The following is a 24828-nucleotide window of genomic DNA, read 5'->3' as shown; positions in this document are numbered from 1 at the left end:
TTGTTTGCCGGAAGCAGGCGCACGGCCGCGCACACACGACACGGGCACGGGCAGTTGCAGTCGAATATCTTCTCGGTAAACAATATGGCCGGTCCGGTGTGCTACGCGGGTGATGTCGTCCTCGCCGTGTTCGCCGAGTGCCGTTGTCCGTGCTGCGAGCGGGACTAGCCGTTCACGGTAAGTGCACGCTTATTGAACCACGTACTTGTCAAATGTCAAATTGTCAAGCAACGCGACCGGCGTTCGCGCGACTTTTGTCACGCGCGCGATCGCGCCGATGGCCGCGTTCGGTTTTTTTGATTGGAGAGAAGAATAAAAAGAAAAACAGGCTGCCCAGAGCGCTTTCCGCGTGCTCGATGTCACGTCGTCGACGCTGTCAAAGTCGCCGCCGCGACATGTGACAGGTGTCGGGGCGCCTCGGTGTCGAGGGTACGCTCGTACTTGAGGTGATATTCATATATATATGTATGTATGTCGTGTGTCGGGACATCGATATGAGAGCGGGTAAAAGTGAGACGGCCAACGTCACGCGTCACTTTCCGCGAATTCGAGAGAGCCGAGGGACACCCGCTCCTATGTAACCATCGGCTCACCTTCGCCGCGGGCTCCCGGGATCCCGTCCGCGGAATTTCGTTGATTCTGCTGAACGTGGTCACCGCCAGCTCCGCTTTTTACGCCGGCGGCGAGGCGGTGACTCGCGTGGCCGCCGAAGCAACAGGTTTTTCGTATACCGAGAAACCATCCGGCAAATGACTTCTCCCCTCGCGAAAACCCACGTTGTCCCGAAACGGGAAATTGAAATTTTTCACGTATTTTTTTATCTTCTTCATTGTCTCGATTTCACCTACATATGCAGAAAAAAATATGCGACGAATTAAGTGAAAAAAATTACATTTATCGTGAAACAGTGTTTAATTATTTTGTATGTAAATTTTGAATTTGTTCGGAGTTGAAAAACAAACATTTTGCGTTTTTTAAAGGCCGAATTTTTCAAATTCTTGATAAGTTTTATTTGAGAGGTAGCATAGCTTGGATTCTTTTCAGATAAGTTCTAAAAAGACGAAGATATGCTATCTGTGTAAAGTAAAACTTACCAAGAAGTTGGAAAAATCGGACCTTAATTCAATATTCGTACGTTTATGTACAGCGTGAAGTTGGCGCTATAAAGATGCGCGGCGCAGTGATCGCAGATTTGAAATTACAAATCATTTTTGCGAGCGGAAAGAGAGATCAAGATTAAATGTGCCCGAAAAATGGTGACAATACCAAGGCGAATATCGCGCGAAAAATCGCGCAGAGATGCAAAACGCATTGACCTCAAATTTCGCGTCGCGACGGTTTTACGTATTTTTTCCACGATAGGAATGCAATTAGGTAATATGATGTTACTGATATGCAATAATGAAAGAATCGTATATTGCATAAAAAATGCATCGTAATATAATATGCATCTAAATTTAATTCTCTCTAATTTGCAAGTTATGAATTGTGTATAAGATGATGATTGATAATATGCGTCTCGTGATATTCGCGTGTGTAAAAGAATGAACGCGACATTCCTATGGGAAATAAAGGATATTATTCTCGCGGTTATACTATATATCTATCCGTTTGTGTAATCCACTTTCGGAAAAACACGAACGTATATGATTTCCTCTCTGCTAGATCCACGACTCTTTTTCCTCTGCTTTTCTTTTCACGATCGTGACGATAATTATTGCAATATCATAGCATTGCGATTATTTTTCTTTTCATTCTTCTCGAGGAAAATTTATTTTCTTGTTAAAAAACGATCCCCGTTAAAATTTTTGTGTTACATATATATATAACACATTCATATGTATTGATTTAATATATGAAGTACTGTTATGTTAATTGAACTTCAATGTTATTAAAATGAATTATTAAAACAGACTGAAAATAGATGTAAAAATAACATAATGTACATCTATTTTTAATTTTACACGATAAATATGTTTTGTTTTATTAACGACAAGATTGATCTGTTAACATTTACAGAAAAAAATTTTTTATTTTATAATATAAGTAGAGATGATAAAATCTAAAATTAACATATTTTTACATTCAAGCTATATTAATTTTACACAAAATTTATTTTAACTTACTTGAAGTTTTGCATTTATTTTGTGTTAAAATATTAACACAATATTTATGTCTCTATTTAACATTATTCATATTATATGCTAACTTAATACAAAAATTTCTATGGATTGTTTGGAACATATCCCATACGGCACAGAAATATTGCTGCAATGTTGCTGCAATATTTATTTGCAAACTTGCAACATTGCAGCAATGTTGCAAAATGTTGCTGCAACATTGCAGCAATATCGCAGCAACGGTAAAATGTCCGCTTGTAGCAATATTACAATACAATACTGCAGCAATATTACAATACAATACTGCAGCAATATTACAATGCAATAGTGCAACAATATTGCAATATAATATATGTATATATATATGTATTATAATGCTTTGTATTTACGTAAGATCGCGTTTACTGAACTTGCTGCCCTAGGTCAGAAGTTATCTTTTTCCTTCCAACAATGTCGAGCAAAAAAGACAACTTCTGAACTAATGCAGCGAGTTCAGTCAACGCGAACAGACCTATAAGTAGTATTTTTACATTCTAATTAAATCTGAGATATATATATCTCATAGATTGTTAGAATGTGCGTGTTTGTAAATATATATTACATGCAGTATAAAAGAGAATATTTCAGAATTTAATATTTATGTATATATATGAGTTACATAAAATAAAATATACGCAACATTTAAATTTATTCTTATTATATATTGCAATAAAAAAACCAAATTATATAAAAATTTTATATACGAAATATGTTAATATATAACACGTTATATATTCATATATAATAATCTGCGTATATAATATACACGTATATGTACACGTGCACAACATATGATATATAATAATTTTTTATAAACCTAATAAAAACTAAAAATTTACTTAAATTGCATTAAAGTATCTTAATCATGTAAGAACAAAAAATACATATTATTTTTACTATTTATAAAATTATAACAGTACATTTTTAATATTGCTGCAACATTATTACCACATTATTATAGCAATGTTCTATATTCATATTTCAGCAATGTTGCTGAAATATTGCATTGCAATATTTCAGATTGCAATATTGCTGCAATATTATATTGCAATATGCAAGATTGCAATATTGCTGCAATATTGCTGCAAGGTCCTGTGCCGTATGGGATGATATCTGTTATGTAAATTTAACACAAATTTTTCAACTGTGATGTAATTATGTATTTATATACTTTTTTTCAAGCAATTTTGTATTTGTTATTTAATGCCCGTAAAATAATCGAAAATAATTATAAGATAACTGAGATTTGATCTAATTAAGTCTAATTGTGAATGTCACGTGCGTTTATATTCTTCGAAAAATTTATTCGCGACATTTCTTGAGGAAAAATCATGTGTTCTTTGTATCGTGACTCGCCACACTCTTGTCCGTTCGCGAATGACGTAAATTGATACATCGCGACTTCTCGTTGCGCTCGTCTGCCAGCTAGTTAATGCTCGGGCCAATGCTAAGGATCTTCATTGATTGGGGCCTCAAAAGCAAGTGTCGCCCCGACATCCTTTAGCAAAAACAAATTGATAAATCGCGAACAGCAGATTTGCGTGTGTATACTCCGATTAATGATGCTACTGAATTCCCTCTCGAAAAATATCAACCAAATGACATTATTAATTTTCGATTTCTGACATTTCAAAAAAATTTTTCGTAGAATACAAACGCATGCAATATTCAATTGGACTTAATTAGACAAAATTTAATTACCTTATAATTAATTATTTTCGATTATTTTAAGATTTTAAATATAACGAAATACAAAATTGTTAATGCTTGGAAAAAAGCGTATAGATGTCATGAATACACAATTATAGAAAAGAATGAAAAGAAGAATAATATAATTATCATGCTGCGATACTGCATGCAATAATTATCGTCACGATTGAAAAGAAAAATAGAGGAAAAAGAGATTTTCTTATTTTAGCCGTCGTACATTAATATTTCGTTTCAGAACATAAATCCGAGATTTTTTACGTATAAATTAAAAATTATAATAGAAATATGGCACGTGTGGCAATTGAGACTAACAATAAGATTTTACAATTTGATTCAGTATTAAATATGAATGCAGATGCATTCATATTAATTTACATATGCGGAAAAAAAATTAGTTACCATAGCTAAATTTTAGTTGTGTTGCTATATTATACATTAAATTTAATTATCATGCTTATTTTAGCTATAATAGCTAATATTTTTTAGTTATAGAATTCTGCGTTAAACTATAACTAAAAAATATTAGTTACTATAGCTTAAAGGCATGATAAATTTTAGATTGTAATATAGAGACAGTTAAAATTGAGCTATGATGGCAATTTTTTGCGATTAACAAGATTTTGCAATTTATTTATGATAAAAAAAATATATAATGAGATTACATGAACTATAAATAAAGTAAAAATAAAAAAGGAATTTTCTTAAATAATAAAAAAATGGATTTTTTAAATAAAAAAAATGTTTTTAAAAAAATTGAACAACACGTTCTTTTTTCACTTAAAATTGAAAGTGCTCTTAGGCTGCTATTTTTCATAGATTTATTTATATTTAAATATAAATATTCGATAAACATTGATTAATACTGATATTTTTACGTGGAGAATGGAACGATACCAGAGATTATATTCACTTTCACAATGATTTTCGGCTCCGAATTTAATTATTCCGAAAGCGTCCTCGATTCGTTTTGCGCAGAAATCATTTCCTCGGCGTAGTAAGGACGACCTCGGACTTCGTTGGCGTCACGTGTGTTTTCGCCAAGTCGAGAATATACGTCTCGTGCTTATGCAAATCCGGCGTGCAATCTCTGTCATCGCTTTGTTGCTTCGCGATACTGATATAACGTATTTCTATTCGCGAATTGTCATCGAATGCGCCTTTTCGATGACAAGGCACTTCTTTGTTATCACCAGGTGAATAATCGCCGTACAAATAGAGCGATAAGTGATCCGAAGAATAAGATCCCAACTGGCACTCGCAAACAGTCGTCGATCTGTTTAACAGCTAATAAATTCTTGAAAAATCTACGAACAGAGATCACTCTGTGTATTGAACTCTCCTATACAAATAACTATATTTTTACAAATAAATATATTTTTTATTTAATAAATTTTTTATTAAATAAATATATTTTTTATTGCATCATTTTTTAAATAATTAATATAACGATAAAACATATATAATTTTTATTATACATATTATTTATATAAAATATTCATGAGAAGATTATTTCTTGTATGATTCTTTTAAATGATCATTCATGGATGTGGGTATGCTCATTCATTATATTGTATATCACTAGTCAATGTGTATACCATACGCCCCCTTTAGTAAATAAGACTTAAATAACCGCAATTTCCTCGATTGTTACTCACAGTGTTGAAAAAGTACACGTTCGTCGTCTTGCGGCTATCGTGCTTAACGATCGCGCAGACAGCTTTAGGTCACACACATTGGTTCTCTTCACCCCTGATGTTCTTGAATAATGAATGCATTTCTAGTACTCGTGCGCAGGGGTGCAATTCGTGGAGTTATATATCCCGCTGTCGCTTTCGCACGACCTATCAACAGATTCCCCAGGATAAAATTGCATGATACGTTTGTGCACGTGCTATATATATCTCGTTTTTTTTGTTCATCACCCTGATAACATTACGTAATATGGTTGAAACTTTATAACTGTCTAGTTATATCTTCTAATTACCATTAATCGAGGTTAACATTCTTGCGGTAAAGTTGATTATTGACTACTAGACATCATTTTAATAATTCTGCGAGTAAAATATTTTGCTGCTATTTTCATCAAGCAAAATTTAAATCTTTTATTTAATATTAATATCATTAATTTTATATTTAATTTTATTTTAATTAATTAATATTTATATATATATATATATATATAATTTAACATTAATATTATTTTTTATTTTCTTATTGGAATTTTCCATTAAATTATTAGTCATTGCATATTTTTTTAGAATTCGCAAAATTAAGAAACGGTATCGTAATTGCTTATCTAGGACATCTTTGAACAATCAGTCCTCATAAACTATTTTGTCTCGATGCCCGAGGGATTAATAAATTGAGATTAGTCGATATTCTATACATAAGAGAACAAGAACGTCATGTCTTGCATACTTATCAGAAATATGAAAGTCGTGATTTGATTTGTAGCGTAATGAGTATAAAACACGTCATTTGCTGTTTACATTTTCGAGAAATAAAATTACGGTTTATACTTGATTTATATCTGTCGCGGAAGTTAATTTACGAATTCGTCAAGCACTCAAATATCGAAAATTGCTCGAATGTCGTCATTATTCTGGGAAATTACTAAATACAAAAAATTTAAAGTTTAATCTTGCTCTTTAAAATTTATTAAATCTATGGTGTGTAGATAAATAATAATCTTATTATAGAATACAAATTTTGTTTCGAGTTTTGCAAGAAGTAATAAGCAATAAGACTTCGATTATAATTTTTTTAAATAATTAACTTGAAGAGTTACACATAAATGATAAGTTATTGCGCTATATTTTAAAAAAATTTTATATTTTGTTATTAGTAACAACACTAAAAAAATATGTAAAATTACATAAATAATAAATGTAAAATTACATGATAAATAATGAAAAGGTAAACATTTCTATTATTTATCGTGTAATTTTACACTTATTATTTATGTAATTTTACATATTTTTGTGTAATATATTACATATTTTTTTACAGTGAATTGTGCATTATTTGATATTTTTTCGTTTGGTAATATGAAAGTTCTAAGATTTGTGCTACATGTACTTGAGTAAAAGGAATGACGAAATGTACTTAACAGGCGTTCAATCGTTCGCTATGACGTAGTTCAATCACTTTCTCATGTCTACCATCGGCCTTGACCATCATTAAAAGGTCGAAGAGACGGACAAAAGTGTCTGCTGCACAACTTAACTCCCGATGTATTTTTCATTCGATACCAAGCGCTGACTTCTTCGACTTATTTTTCATGTGGGAATATCGTAAGCAATTTAACAATTGTTTAATTGTTCTTTGTAAAGTAGTTAAAATATAAAACTTATATTAATCGTTTTTGTTTATCGAACAACGTAAGGGTGCTTTCAATTTAAAGGGGAAAAAGAACGTGTCATTTTCTATTTTTAAAAAATATATTTTTTATTTTCAAAAAATATATTTTTTATTTTTAAAAAATACATTTTTATATTTAAAAGAATATATTTTTTATTATTAAAAAAAATTTTTTATTTTATTTATAGTTAAAGTAATCCCTTTATTATACTATACACATTATGATAAAATCTTGTTAATCAAATCGTAAGTTAATAACACGCGGTTTATCGAATATAAGAATAATTTTACAGAAATATTTTATTTTTATCTTCAAGGACATTTCTAGAAGTTCTATACTTGCTGATGTCACGATATAGAAATAATTTGATCTATGATATATTTTTTTTGATTATTTGTCATTAAAAAAGAACAAAATTTTTAAAACAATATATTAATACTTATTATAACAATGTGAGGCAATTATAGTTTGATATTTGTATTTTTAACAATAAATGACAGGTCATATTCTTCTTGTTTTTCAATTCTCAAACCGAATCATGGACTAGACACATAAGTCGTAAAGCGTGATTACATAGAGACAGGATGCGTATGTAACGTGTTTGTCATTATGTATTGAACGAATAATGTAACGACCCAATGAATGCCCATGGCGTAGAATGCGTGGAACTCGCATCGATGTGACGAACCGCATCATTCTATTTTCAATGTCGCGAACTTTTAACTCGATGGTCACGATCTTGAATTGTTGTCTTCTTTACGTAATCGTCTATTATACAGTGTGCTGAATATTAAGGGAACAAAATTTATTCCTTAAGTTCGAGTTAATTGTTTCTTCAGAGAAATAAGAACTTTAAGTTTTTTTACTTTAAATTTGTTATTTTAATTAAGTGATATTTTTTCTTGTAGTATCTGTCTTGATTTTTATGTATATAAATCATATTTTAGGATTAAAAATACAATAAGAATGTATAGAATGTAATCTAAAAGATTACGTATATTGTACAATATATGTTTCAAAGATTACGAATAGCATATTGCATTTAATAATTGTGAAAAAATTAATTGTGTCATCTTTTCTGTCAGAAGACAAGAAACTTTAGATTAACATGTTTCGACTTTTCATGAATAATTACGACGTTATCTAGGACTATCAAGATGTCCATCTCGTAGTACATCGTCTCAGTACTTATTAAATTTGCGTGGCACGCGCATCGATAAACATTTCATTTATGATAATGAAGCAGAGATAAAATCTATTATTAACCACACAACACAGATTACTACTGAGACATTCGTAGAATAACGTGCAATAATACCTGCTGAAGATGTTATTACACTTCCAAATTTCTCTTCTTGGTTATTAATTGTAAGATTATTAGATTTTGTTACTAATATAATATCTTAAAATTTATTGATTAATATTGCATAATCATTAAAATTAAATTAGTATTAATTTGTAACACAATTATATTAATGAAATAATTATAAACAATTAGATGTAACGATGTGGAGTAATTTTATTTCGATTTATCATTTATGAATTTCTTCGCATTGTTATCTCTGTTTATAATTAATTCAATTGTTTAAATGTTGCAATCAGCAATATTATATTATTTAATTATGAGGATTTTACTTATTAAATTTTTTTATTTATAAACATTTTTTTGTAGTGGATATTTGGTAATTTTTGATACGCATCTAGCGTGCTTTGATAGTGAAAGTATTTCTATTCATGCGCTATAAACGCGCGTAGACTCTCGCAATCGGTGCGTTCTTAGTGCACACGCACTCAGATGACATTCTTCGCTTGTAGATAAATGCAACTGGCATCTTATGGAATTAATTAGTGGGACGGTCGACTAGAACGCTCGCGATAACTACCGACAAATACTGATTATGCAATTTTTCGCGACTAGTTTCTATGCGCATTAGTTACATTACCGCGACCTGACTCACTTAAATAGTCATCTATAATACCGAGATGAAATGAATATTATGAAAAAATATTGCGCAACTATATGCATATACAGAATATTCCATTATTAATGCCGTTTCTTTATAAATGTCTTGTTTACGCATTCTTTGTCAATTTGGTGCAATAATTCTTTCAACAGTAAGGAATCGGAAAGAAAAATAAGAAAAAAGTTTTTATAGAATAATAATTTGAAATTTTTTAAATTTAATTTAGAGAAAAAATTTATGCAATTTTTATTTAATGTTATATATATAATAATTGTAGAAATTTTAAAATTTGAGAAAAGAGTAAATGTAGCGTTTTAAGAGACAAATCAATGTGTCACGTATTTAATTCGTGTGATAAGATAAGGTCAAATAAAGGTGCGTCTATTCTATGCAAAAGTAGAACGTGAGTTCTCAATATTTCAATAACTACTTAATTATCTAATCTTGTTCAATAATTGATTTGATATAAATATTGTACGGCATATTTAAGAATTTGACAAATGATTGGATGAGAATTGAGAAAATTCGATGATAAATAGTTATGTAATTTTGTTGCGTAACTCTCATCTGTTAATCGATTTATTAGCAGTTGCATTCTTATGACTATTCGAGCAGAATTTGAGGATCATAGAATCATCTGTTAAGTTTTTTCATGATCGACTTTACATGCAAAGTATTAACAACAGATTACATACAAAGTATTAAACACGTAAACAATATAGGACGTTGCTCTATTATATTTCCACCTTACTTTTATTTCATCCTTCTTGCTTTTACAACTCGTCACAAAGATTTTTTATCGCGTGTAGTTTCTACTCTTTATACAAAAAATTGCAAAATCATTCAACGAAATATAATTTTCTATTCTGATATTGCTGTACGAAACTCTTATCATACCATCGATTTATCTTATCAAACTAGGTGGTGCACCTCTCTCTTCATCAGATTCTTTCGTAAATATAATGAACAATTTACGTTGGAAAAGAAAATGTGCATTGTCATTTCGAACATTGAGATTGAATGGCTGCTGCTGAATTACGCAGCTGAACTTAACCATTAGTTAATTCATTGAGAAGATAATTGCATTTACAATCTTGTATAAAATCGTATATAAAATTCGAAGTATCACTTACTATTATAGAGTTTGAATTACATTTAAAGTGCTCTTTTCAAGTGTTTTATTTAATCTTTGCGAATAAAAGACTCGGATATTCTCATGTGTAAACACGTGATGTATTCAGTACAGCAAATAATTCATTATAAATGCTTTTATATTCGAGCTAACAAATAGATTTACATGAAATATAAAAATAAAGTTATTTTTATGATCGTATTAAAGACAGTATTTTAATTTTAATTATAAATTTCTTATTATAATATATTTGCATTACATTACTTTTTTACAAACTATTGCTAAAATTTTTATTGCAATAAAAGTGCATATTATTTTTATATATTTTTTATTTGTGATCAAACTAATAGAATAGCACATACATTTTATATGGATACCGTCCCTAATAATCTTCAAATTAATAATAGAAAGTTTTTATTCTTAAGATGTCAATTTAGTCTAGACACACGTATCTTTAAAGAAGTTCTACATTATCTGTAAATAAAGATCTTGAAATGATAAAGTATAGACATTTTTTACACGTATCGCGTAAAGAGAAATTATTTTATTTTTATTGTTAATGCTTAGTATTAAAATAGTGTAACGTAATCTTATATAAAAGAAGAAAATTGGAAATAGTAATTTACGTTAGCATGTTAAAAATCGCGAAATGAAATGACCATACATATATAGCTGAAATAAAATCAGTTTGCACGCAGTAGTAAACCTTGATTTAAATCAGACATATTGTGTGATCTTTAGATGTATCGGTGCTAAATAGACATTATGGTTTTAGAACTAAATCCATGACTTTTTACATTATTAAATTTTCAAAATTTGATGCTGTTTGACTGGAAATCGTAAAATTATTTTATCTATTGCAGTTTAGATAAACCTTAGTTTTTTAATTTTATTTTTTATTAAATAAGATATTTTTTATATTTATATTAAATAAGAAAGCATTATCTAAAAATGTTTAAACTTTAACTACACACACATTTATCACAGATAAATAACAATATATTAAATATATAAAATTGCACCGTCAATAAACAAATTTGTTAATAAATAAATCTGACTTGTATTTTCGCGGCTGCCTTGTCGTTTCGATGGTAATCTTTTGTTATCGCGCGCATGTAATAAAGAAACCACAGGTTAGGTCGCATTTAGCTTGAATAAACGTCAGCTAAGCTAAATGGGACAATATCTATCATTGGCTGCCACACCCTTCCTATCTCCGGCCCTACCCTTTTGGTCATCACATAGGGGGTTGTCCCGGTTACTTTGAAAAGTCGCCGTTTTCTAGGCACTGATATATTCTGGCATTACAATCTTTATTGGATACAGTCATGAATGGCAATCTGAAACTTTTTGATTATATGCATATTTATATGAGTATTACAATATTTGTGGTCATTTGTAAAATATTTTTATTGCGTAAAAATCTCTTTAAAAATTGAGTACTGATAAAGGTCATAAGATATATACGATTTATAATACAGATTTATACGATTTAATTTGATTAATTCATATTAAAGCCAAAATTATAAAAGCATGCAGTGTGATTAAGTTTCATGTTTAAATTAGATTACTGGGTAAACTCGATTAATTTTTGGGAAGTAATGATTGTAATCGCACAATATATTAATACTAATCAATATTAATTAATATCAATCACGTGTGAATGATAATTAAAATTTATAATACATAATAATCAAAATCGATTTCGGAAGTATAATAATCAGAAGAGTATGTTTTCCATTCTAAAACAGATAAACACAGTTTGCAATTACATATTAAATTGCGAACGGTTTGTTCGCATTTCTCTGATATACAGCAGTTTGTATTGCAAATTATAGATATTATTAGCTTTGCCTGTCATTGCGATAAACAATCGATCCGATATCTGTAAATCGCGCAATTAGGCGTGGAAAGATTGCCATTTTTTTTTTGCCATCGGTAACGCAATTAATTACGGAAATGACGCAGTTGATTACCACGATTTGATGGTGAATCGCTTTATCCTTTTCTGCTAAGCACAGCAAAATTCATCATATATTATTTTGTGTGGGATATCAGGGTGAAGATGGTGTTATTTTGCAAGGTCACATTATAAATGCGTAGGTTAGAGATACGTCTCTATTATATGTTCGCATAATAGATATTTACTATAGCTGTGCACCAAATTACTGCTTTTGTTAATTATTCAACAATGTTCGATTCGTGTAACTCTATGATTATTTTATTCGCGACCGATTATAAACCCATTAAACTCTACTAATTTGTCAAGTGAAAATTTTCTTGTTGCTCGTCGTTTTATTATAACTGGATTCATGGATGGTTAAAATGCGTAAGTTTAAATATTTACATGAATACAATTCTATTACATAATTACAAAGTACAATTTATTTAATTGTATATTAATTGAATTTCAATTGGATATTAATTAATGTTTAAAAAAAAAGTAGGGTATATATAATTACTTTTAATTATACCTATTACTTACATTGATTATATTACTATGATTTTAATATTCCGATTATTTATTACTACAAAATATTTTTAGAGCTGTATAGTTTATGTCGTTATAAGGAACGGTAAATGTAAAAATTATCGTATACGAGAGATCGGCATAAATATGTTCTGCAATTCTGCAATATGCTGTAATAATCGTCGGATTGAATACGTAGGTACGACCATAAGCTAATCGATCGACTATACTTTTGTACATACCTCATCGATTGACTCGCTGTTACGTACACGAGGTGATAGCATCCATTTATATTTAAAGCGACAGTCTGAAATTTTTTTTATGATATATATATAATATTCTAGATATACTACATAACTACATATATCAAACATTCTTTCTTTAACAATTAGTTATAACACATTAAAAAAAACTGAATTATCGTTTATCGTTTCCGCTTATTTATCGCGTGTTTTTAAAAAGCAATACTTTAACATATCAATACTATAATTTTTTATTACACACGTCTAATTTCTTAGCATATGTATAACGCTAAGAAATTAACGTTTGATGATGTTTTATTTAATTGTTCACTTTCTAATTGTAATAATGGTAAATATACACATGCTTTTGTTGAATAATATTCTTATAATATTTATCTTATATTTTTTGTGCTTTGCAATTAATTGAGACTATATGTTAAATAAGATTAATACAATATATAGAAAAACCGAAATATATAAGATTACCGGTAAAACTAGAATTTTTACAAGCCATCGAATCACGTGTATTTTTAATATGATATTGTATAATTTGACAAAACTGCTTTGGATGCCATTTTTGCGAAAATCGCGTGCTTATTTTCATTCATTTTTGAGTGCATCCATAAATCAAATTTTTAGAGAGAACGCAAGATTGCGAATCTTAAGTCGTTGTCCGACGACACGACTTAATTAAATCAGCATCGGTTTTTGTCGGACAAACAAAGCTATCTTAGCGATGATATATCATCACTGTTGGGTTTGATGTGCTCGTCTTGACATAAAAGCTGAAACGCGTCTGAAAAACTCGCGTTGAGTGACGATGACACGTGTCATCGAGAGATTTTCATTAGCTTTCTTGTCACGCGACGACTTATCATTATTCTATCTCTACCGAATTATTCATTAATATTATATATCAATTTATAGAATAATACAACCACCACATTTTTGGACATTTCTAAAAAAGCGTCATTACCATATCTTGACTCATAATAAAAAAAAACGAAAGACAAACTATCACGATACGGGATAATTTATGCTTCATTAGTTAAATTAATATGCTGTCAACACGCATATATTAGAAAGGATATTATTTATATGTGTTCAAATTATAATCGATTTTCTTTCAATGTGTGGAAGATATAAACAATTCTCTTCTTGATACTTTGCCTTAATCTTTGATGAATTTTCATGAAATTTGCTTTTTTGTTGCTTTCTTTTTATAGCAGGTTGCAATATTTCTTTATTATTTATGTGAACTTAATATATAATATGCCTTTGATTATAACATTGTTATTAAGGTCGACCCCTTTTTTAGTTATCATTGTAACATTGTTATTATTATATACAAACAATTATAAACAACATTAACTAAATTATATACTATTATTTTCTCTATTGAAAATTTAGTTTATTAAAAGTAGAATGCCAAGTTTACATAGGTTTTTGCGATATTTGTTACTGGTATTTTATGATACTCGAGAGATTAAAAAATATAGATTTAACATTGATGCATATGTGCAGTTTTAAAATTGACATCGTGTAATATTTGGGGCAATGTCGGGGAAAATGTCGCGTATTGGCATTTCTAAAATGTCATTTGTGTCATTAGTATGTTAAGAGTGATATTTCAACACTTTGTTACTTTCAGTGGCCTAGCTTCGATTTTCCGAGACGCTTTTGTGCACTTAGGAACTTTGCTCCTATACGTGGCGTTTTAAATATTTTATCATGACGAATATTTTATAATCAATTGCTAAAACAATACATTTTATATTTTACAATGAGAATATTTTTTTTTTCAAAAAAAGTTATATTCAAATGTCAAAATTAAAAATTTGATTTTTTAGCTGTTTTTTTTTCAATTTTTTATTTATAAAATCTATTCTAAAAATCATTTTTTTTACTATTTAAATTATATTTTGATACTTTATATAAAAATCGCGGATTGTAAAAAAAATAATTAATGTTACAAAAGACATCACTTATAATTATTGTTAGCATAATTAAGACTGATGTACTTATTGCAAAGATGAAATGTGTCATAGAAAAATAAAACCCACAATTTATAAAGTTATTTTAAATATATCGAACGCACGTGGATCATGTCATGTAAATTAGGTGGTGGCTTTACCTTATACTCTTGTATTTTAATTAGATAATTGTTTCTTACACGATATACGTTTTAAGACGATATCGGTGGTATTAATTCGACAAATTGCAATGAATGAAAAAAATGGATCGATTTTCCGATGATTATTCATCTCTCCGTGTTACGAAAATGTGCGGCGCATCGCGCATCGTCGGCTTCGCGGAGCTTTGACGTCGCGACGCTCGTCCGTTTCAGTCACCTCGTCAGTCGAGCACGGCGCGCGCCTCCGCAAGGTTCGGCCTATCGCGCGTCCGGCAAATTTCGAAGAGTTGAACCTCTCCGACTCCGTTTTAAGTAAGGCACGAGCCCGTTTTAAGTAAGGCACGAGAGTTATCTACCTCCTACGTCGCGACACGCGATCAACATTAACGTACGTGACCGGATGCGAGGAACAGTGACGAACGATAGGTCCAAGAGCCTTTTCCACTCGCGAAGACGCCGTCAATTTTGACCGGGTAATCGATACATTTTCAAACTGGAGGGTCGCGGGAATTTACGGAGTATTCGGTGAAGTCCATCGAAGCGTTGTATAAATATTGAACAACAGAATTATTTACATTGCCGACAGCAATATAATATTTGGGACGATAAAAGAGAGATTCGATCATATCTTTCGACTGACCGGCGCTCAAAAGCTTTTTTAATCGAACGATCGTGGTCGCGCAAGGTCGCGAGCTTTTTTGAGCGTCTAGTGGAATTGGCAATTGGCGTTTTACGATATAATATATATAAAAAAAAAATAATCGGCGACGTGAAAAGCGAATTCCTCAAGTTCGATCGAACTCATTCTTCTCTCGCTGTTGATCATTTAATCGAAGAACTTTGTGTGACCCTGATCCCGGTTTAATCGGCCGTCAAGTGCACGCCGGAAGTGGCGCGTGGAGAATATCCATATATATATATATTAATATCGGAAAGCGGAGTAAAAACGGGAAAACGAGTCAGCACGACAGTCGTTCGAGCGCGAGCGACAAGCTTCCGCTGGAATTCCATCATGACACAATGCCGGCGAGATGTCATAGACGAGAGCGACGATCGTCAGAGAAAGTTACGAATTGTTTGAAACGCGCACTGGACGAACCGTTTATTTTGTGGGTGTGCGAAAAAGAAACGTCAAAGGGCGAGTTTCTTTCGAGAGTTACGAGCGAACGCGCTAAATGAAAGTCTTACTATGCTAAGATATGACGACGAAGAGCCGTCTTCAAGGTGAGCGTTCGCGTGAACTCGTTTATCGCTTTCGCGTAGAACACGTGATCTGAAAGAAAGTCATGAGAATAATTTACATCAAGATTTATTTTACAGTACGTGATATACAATTACTATTCGAATCTCTATTTTTATATCAACATGGAATTTTTATAAATTATAAATTATTTAGAATTTTTATGATATTTTTGTGAAGCGGAATGTCGCAATGATAGATGCATTTAATATACAATATTACTTGTCGTATAATTTAAACAAATATTTAACAGAAATAATGCTTCAAGAACGCAAAAAGATAAGAAAATCTTTTCAATAATTTAGTTATTTTTTAAATCTTATTTTAATAGAATTTTTACTTTAAATATAGCTGCCAAGATATTCAAGATTTAAAAGTTTCAAAATTGAATTGAAAAGTTATAATCTTTGAGTTGTATGCTAGAGAGAATAAGATTATTTCAATTTTTAATAAGAAAATTATCATTCTGTTCTATAAATGTGTTTATGTTTTATAGAATTTAAAATATTAGATATATTAAAATATTTTACATATATATTCTTTTAATTACTGATTTGCATTTTTTATAAAAATTAGTTTACGTAAAAGAAAATTATAATCGAATTTTCGCTTCGTAGATGTAAATAAATTACTTTCACAACGTTCTGAGAGAACGTTGTTACTCAATGTTGTTCGTGGCCACTGAACGATCAATGAAGATGACGTTACAATGTCACTTGTATCGCGCGATATATTATCCTTTCTTGGATGCTTATGTAAATCTCTCTTATGGACACTTAGATATATGTATGCACGAGAAACGCTCGCAAGTTTACATGAGGACCTTCATTAAACAAGTATTCTCATTACGAGGAATTAATTTGTATATATATATATGACATAATTAAGTGCAAATTTGTTGTTAATCATATATATTCATTGCTCTTATGAATTAAGAGGAAATTGATATTAAAGATGGGAATGTCGAACATAACATTATGCTAATACCTACTTTCGAAAAATATTTATAATGAGTTATAAACAAAAACAAATATTCCAGAATTAATATTGTTAATTGCTCAAAAATAATGCAAACAGATATTTGATTTCAAAAATATGAAATTTTTATAAATGTACCAACATGGAATATGACAGCAAAGTGATTATAAGTAAAATGTCAGTGTTTGACATTGAATTATTTCCTGAATTAATTTCTATCAAAATAGTCTAATTTATTTGTCGCAAAATAAATTTAAAAATAATTGAAAACATTCACATGTTGTCACGAGAATAAAGTATATATATGTTAAGGCAATTAAGAAATATATCAATATATATATATATGAAAGAAAGAAATTAATTGTGTGTTGACATAATTCACTTTTGTAGCGATGTAAGCGTTTCCGATTATTTTTTTAAATTTATTTCATAAGCTATAAACTCTGAATTATAATATTTTGTTAGTAATTTTTTAGGAAAATGATTTAATGTGATACACTGATTTTTTTGTTTTGATCAATTTGTAGAATTATAATGCTGAGGCATTTATAAAAATTTAATATTTTTGAAATCTATATGCAATATTTTTGAGCGCAATTTATATTAGTAATTTTGATATGTCTGTTCTTGATTTATAATTTACTATAGATGTTTTTTAAAGTAAAAATGATATGAATATACTGAATGAATGAATAATGAATGAATAAAAATGATATAAAAAAGTAAAAATAATATTAATATAATCAACACTTCCGTTTTTAATATAAGTAATCGGTGATAATTAATAAGAGTAATAAAAAATTAGAATAATAAATTAGAAATACATTAGTACTTAATTATGTCATACATTTGATTTCTCAAAGGGCCAAGTTACGTTAGTATGAAAATTACGTAAAAATTGCGAGGATACACAGTAACACGACTATTGACAATTTGCCTGTAAATCTTCTCTTAATTGCGCAAATGATAGATTGAATTTTGTTATTCTCGATGCATAGTATCAATTTGCATTTTAATTGAGTACATGTTATACAACTATTTATCACCGCTTTATTTATGAATTATTAATTATACATAGACGCGGTTTTTAATAGAATCAATGCAATCAAGATCAATTTTTTTGGATATGTGTTTATTAAGAAAGAGGAAAATTTTTACAGCATATTTCAAAACATATGCGATATGTTCACCAGAGTCAAAGTTTTGATCTGTTTTATAATGATAATATGATCAGAACTGAATACTTGAAAAGTATAGTGATCAACCCGCGAAGAAAATTTAACAGTGAGTCTGGCTAAACGCCAAACGTGATCTCATCAACGTATGTACGCATCGTTCACATATCGCTTACGATGAGCTTACGTCACTGGCACAAATTTCACAAAAAGAACAACGTCATTTTTTCTATGACATTTTTGACGCTTTTTTACTATACTTCGGCGCTTTTAGTTTGCAAAGTAGATTCAGTAAAAACTGAGTAGAATTATGAATATATCTTGTAAAATTGAACTTATATTTTTTGCTTAATTTATGAATAATAAATAAGTTTTACATAATATTTTTTTATGTGCTAAGTTAGAAGTTTTCAAAACCATTATCATTTATATACATATGTATAATGACATGTAAATACTACAATAATTTAAATACTACAGGATATTGATTTGCGTATTAGCAAATGATAGTTAAAAATCGTGTTAAAATCAAATACAAAATAATCGTAATGTTATAAGTACAAAAATATGATTTCCTTAATTTTTGAACATCGGTATATTTTTTTCTTGTTTTCTGAGGCATAATTTATCATAGGCTCTACGTGTAACTTTCAAATCTTGGCTCAAATTTTTTAGACTGCAAACTTTATTCGCAATACGCACTATGCATAGCGCAGCATTCGAAATGAGGAACTTTTTTTTTACGATTATAAAAAACAAATTGTAGCTTACGGCGTCTTCAACGAGTGTCTATTTTAATTCAACAGTGCAATAGTACATGTCAGTGAATTGTGAAAATGGCTCGAACGCATTACTATGATGTCTAATGCTATATGCTGTTTTTCTCTCTCTTCGTATTCTACTCTCGTAACTATTATATATGTATATATAATCTATTCTCGGTTGATAGTTACACAATTTAACGTTTAATCTTAAGTCGTCATCACGACTATTGCAATCGTCATAATCGTTTATAAAAGTTGATAAAAATCGTAGACTTTTTACTATATATTGTTATGGAAAAAAGAATTTGTATTAGAAAAGTCTTCCTTTTTCATTATTCTTTAAATTTTAAATAAAAAGAAGGAAGGAAAAGAGCAGAATAATGTAAATTTAAAATACATATAATATGTAATGAATTTTTTATTTTAACAAAATTATCAAAATATTGTTTATAAATAATAATAAAAATAATAAATAAATTTGATATAATAAAGCTTAAATTTTGATTAAAAATTAGTTGGAAGATATAGAATAAATTATATAATACATTTGTTTAGGACATTAAAAAAATTGTATGTAATATCGATATTATAAAAGGAGAAACATTTTCATAAAGTTGAAATATGCGTGATTGTGGCGAAAAAATAACGTAACAACAACAAAATAAAATGATTAAAGATTTAATCTGCATTGTTGGAATATATACAACAAGCAAACAGGTGGTGCAATGTATCATAACGTACACTCTTGTATGAATCTCTCGAGTTTTTAGAGAACAATTTTCTGGCAACAGTTTATACATATGTTACTTTGTCATATGTACATTTCGTATTTGCAACTTTAGTCAACTAACGAGAAAATAAAATCCAGATTAATCCGCTCTCTTTTAAACACTTTATATTTTTTTTAAGATTTTTCATAAATGTATTTTTTATAATTTAAAACATTTTTAAATTAATTTTGTTGTTATTTTTATAATTAATATGTAAGAATATAATTTGTAAAAAAATTGAATTCCTAATTGTTCCTATTTTTTTATGAAAAATTGTATAAACTATTGTCATACAAGTATATATCCTAAAACTGCAGTTTAATTTTTCTAAAGAATATATCTATTTTTGCAATAATGGAAAAGAACATTATAATTTTATTAGAAAGATTTACATATTTCAGTGATAGAATGATCGATTGAAAAATGAGTGGAAAATTGATATGCTTATGCGCGATTTAATATTTGTTACAAATTTTAAGTGAAATTGTCAGGAAGTATTTTTTTTTGCATATTGCCTCAATATAATATTAGGGATGTACAAAACTATTCGCGCAAATGTCATGTGCGTGTGCTATCAGCTCTTTTTAGTTGAAAGAATGAATAAGCATGCTTTTTATATCTGCATTATTCATTGAGTGTTCGTGACTTTTTTCTTTCTCTCTCTCTTTCTCTCTCTCTCTCTAACGTCTCGCGCATGATAACGAACGAATATTTCCGCATGCATTAGACATTTTAACATAATCATAACATATATATTTTATTTTACTCATATTTTTTACATTTATTTATTTATCATTATATTTATATATTTACATTTTCGTAACATACTGTACATTATTCTTAATTTTTGATAAATTGCTCATCGAAACGGAGTTACTGGAAAAACGATCCTTGAGACGTTAGTATGTAGATTTCTCATTATCTCAATTGCTTGTCATTATTATTATATTTCGTGATGATAGACGCATCGTCAGCAGATATACGTGTTCTTATCATCGTGCAACATTTACGATATGTCGAGATGTATTGATGTGTGAATACTTTCGGAGATATAAATGTTTACAATCTCAATAAATCCTGCTTTTACACTAGACAAGACAATTTATTATTTAATAATATGAGAATCTACGTATTTTTTAGATTGGCAATATTTACATTTTTCCATAAAAATATATTTGGAAAATAAAAATTTCTTTAAATAATTAAAAAACTTCTTAAGAAAATATGACCATTGCGACAGAAATGTGGCAGTTGATAAAAAAACTATTATTATTTGAAATAGATCTCTTGAGTGTATTTTAATAGTTTACTTGTTTTAGTACTTTTGAATTGAATACCTGTTGAATTGTAATTTTAAAAAGTATACTTTCAAGATTGCTTTTGTATCATTTATATATAGTGCATAATTTAAAAAAAAAAAAGGAGATGTTGTTAGCTATAAAGTATAAATGCTTATTAGTGGTTATGGCAGATTATTGTCACATTGTAATTTCATATAATTGCCTTCGTTTTCATTCTATTCTATTGTTTCGCTATAAGCCAATAAATGTTATTTCTCAATTTATTTAACTTTTACTCATTATATACAATATTAGTATTATTTTCCCATTATGATATTGATCGTCGAGAACTTTTAAATATTCGGCCATTTGAGCAAAGAAATATTCCAAGTATTGATCCGAGAGGCGAGCTGTGCTTACTTACACATGCTGCCATTACTTTATAGTTTGCAAGTTGAAAATGAATTTAGCTATTCGTAAGTTTGCTCAAGAAGTAGCGAACGTTCGTTAATAAATTCTACTACGTAAGAATTATATGCGGACATTTGTCAAAATTAAATTTAATTAAGATTAATAGTTGCGTACATAACTTGAATATATATGTATATTTAAAACGGAAATGTGGAAAGAATTTACCAGAGCATGTAATTAAATCCTTCGCGCGTTATATAACGTTATCTAAACGTAAGTTTCGTACGAAAAAAATATTCGGGTTTATATATATATATCACACTTACATTCGGAGTAAATAACCGATATATAGTGGCACATAAATACTGAGGGAGGTAAAGATCGATAATATATATTTGTCCATCCCTATAATTTATGGAAGCTGCATACGAAAAATATAGGAAATATACTAAGAAATTGATTTTTATCCGCATCTGATCTTTATTATGAAATTAGCGATGCTTGTCGAATATCCGTGACGAACGCTACATTAACCGTTAATTCATTAGATGATCTAATTCCGAGTGCGAGGCAAGTTTAAGTGCGCTCACAAGTTGGTGCCCGATACCACCTTGGGTTGCAGATTTCATTCCACACATGCCACGCACGGCGTTAACTCAATTATCATCGTACGGGCGATAAAGCATACGTTAAGGCCTCATTCATGTCTACAGTTGGAACCTTCAAACGACGTCACGATTACCTCGCGATACGAAGCTCTATGATATTATGAAACGTTTTTATGAGGTTCTAACGTCGCGCGACATTATCCTCCATAAAATAATTAATCTTTTATAGACCTAATTATATCTTTCTCAGAAAAAGACTCTGTTACTTATCAAAATTAGATTATAATCTAGATAAGATAGGGAGTTAATATACTTTTATCTTTTTATTATTGCAAAAAGTCAAACTCGAAACAGCTTATATTTCGGTATTAATACAAAATATGATATACAGGAAGTTGAGAGAGGAAAATCATGTGATAATATTTGCGCTATACATTTTCGTGATATAATATTAACTCTCGATCGTTTCGTCCTAATCTCTGATTAAACGCACGCATGATTCTTGAAGAAGTATCGCACGCGAGGCTTAAAACTGTCGCCTGCGCCGAGTCTATAACGCGAGTTTTTTTAACTTACGTCTCCGAAAAGGACCTTATCGCGAACGGCGAACAATTATTCGTGAATAAACGATTCCTGGCCGTTCGCAGACACGTCAGACGCGACAAAACTTTGCTGTTGTGAATCAAGGATACGTGAATACGTAACGAGGGTGGTAGTTGGCGCGACTTTGCTTCGATTGACCATTGGTCTCTATGTATTGTTGGTCCGGTTATACCGATGCGTCCTTGAGATACGCGATTGAGAACTGGATTTTAGTCGTTCCATATATTCCGTATGTTCATCAAGCCCTTGTTTTCGTGACCGATCGCCGTTAACATAATTCTTGTTCATTTTAACTATCCGATAAGCAATTTGGTCGCGCGTGGATTGATCAGATTTAATTTGATATTACATTCGTTACATGTACGTAATATAATGATGAACCAACATTTTAATAACTGATGATTAAGATCTTTTACGCGATTCTATTTTCACATAATTAATTAAATGTTCCATTTATCAAGCTATACACACATTCTGTAAAAACTTATCATGTTTCTTCGTATTTATTTTTTTTTTGTAGAGTCACGTAATATTTTATTAAAGTATATTAGTTTAATTATTTATTTAATGCGACAGAATTGTTCATGGTAACAAAATATTTTAAAGATAGCTGTAATTTAACATGAGCATTCAATGTAATCGATAATGAAATTATTTAGAAATAGTATAGCCTAATGTTGTATACATGTGTAGTTTGTTACTACAAACAAGTATAATCAGAAGAACAATTCAATAAATAACTAAACGATAATCGATATGATTGTTATTAAACGTGTATTTCCATCATGGATTTATAACTATCAATATTAGCGTATAAATCATTTCGACAAATGTATCATACGTTAATTTATTTATTAACTATAAAGCTGTTGTAGAAACAAATAGTTAAATTCCTAATCGATAAATATCTTATCATAAATTAACGAGATATGATTTACGTCACAGTGATTTATAAATTTATCAATCTTCGAAAAAAAAAAGAAAAACAGTATCTCTTCATATCTACTAACTCATATACACAATGTTTAAGATAAGAGCTATAATCGGTCTTTTCATATATAGATTCAATTAAAATTATGAACGCATTGCGTAACGTTAAATTGTAATTAAAGGTGCGAACAATTTATAAATGTGGATCATTGTCGTTAATATGTGAAATATTGACTATTATTAACTTATAAAATCATAATAATTGAGTACACAAAAAATACATTTTCTTTTATATTTATTATAAAGCTAGAATCTAACGACAAGTAATTACTGATCGTGAGATATTTATTACTATAATTTATTACTATAAAAATTGCAAATTATGCATTTTTTCCATTATTTATTAACTATTATGCCTTTGTTTGGGCATCAAAATATTTAAGTAATTACAATACATTTTTATAAAATGTAGTATTATAGACTAAAAATATTGATTTTTTTACATGTATGTTTCGCAATTATTGGGATTTCTATAATATTTTCTCCATGTAAAAAATATTACCTTTTTATTTTAATTTAAATTCCATAATATACTAATTCATGAATTTTATTATGCAATAATTTATAAGAGTGGCTATTGCTTTATCGTAATATTAGGTTCGATATTCGCGCAATTCTACATTTGTCAAATATGTCATATGAATATTATACATTTGACCGTTCGATATTGTCACACGGCATTCTTTTAGAGGAACGTCAGCATGTTTGATGCTTTATATATCAAACGTCGCTGAATGATGTCTTTATGCATACAAAGATAGACTGGGCTGTTCATATTGCCAAGAGGTTTTCTAAAATATTTTTTCTCATTTTACTATCTAATAAAATCAACATATT

At 29.4% G+C, this 24828-nt stretch overlaps 1 protein-coding gene across 7 annotated transcripts in view; it reads left to right on the top strand.

The window, feature by feature from the left end:
* The first annotated feature begins 30 nt into the window (after positions 1–30).
* The window catches only part of ATP8B (ATPase phospholipid transporting 8B), a 54563-nt gene continuing 29765 nt past the window's right edge, over positions 31–24828 (top strand). For 5 of the 7 annotated variants that reach the window (XM_085484065.1, XM_085484063.1, XM_085484062.1 and 2 more), the window contains exon 1: positions 31–177. The gene's annotated coding sequence lies outside the window, so the exon portion shown is untranslated. Of the gene's footprint in view, positions 178–15406; positions 16397–24828 lie in introns of those variants that run through there. The other 2 variants (XM_085484066.1, XM_085484060.1) reach the window with 2 other exon arrangements.

The sequence above is a fragment of the Nylanderia fulva genome, unplaced genomic scaffold (assembly GCF_048542155.1).
Source record: "Nylanderia fulva isolate GAGA-0341 unplaced genomic scaffold, ASM4854215v1 Scaffold29, whole genome shotgun sequence".
Taxonomy (NCBI): domain Eukaryota; kingdom Metazoa; phylum Arthropoda; class Insecta; order Hymenoptera; family Formicidae; genus Nylanderia; species Nylanderia fulva.
The sequence above is the reverse complement of the archived record's forward strand: the minus strand, read 5'-3'. Positions and strand labels throughout refer to the sequence as shown.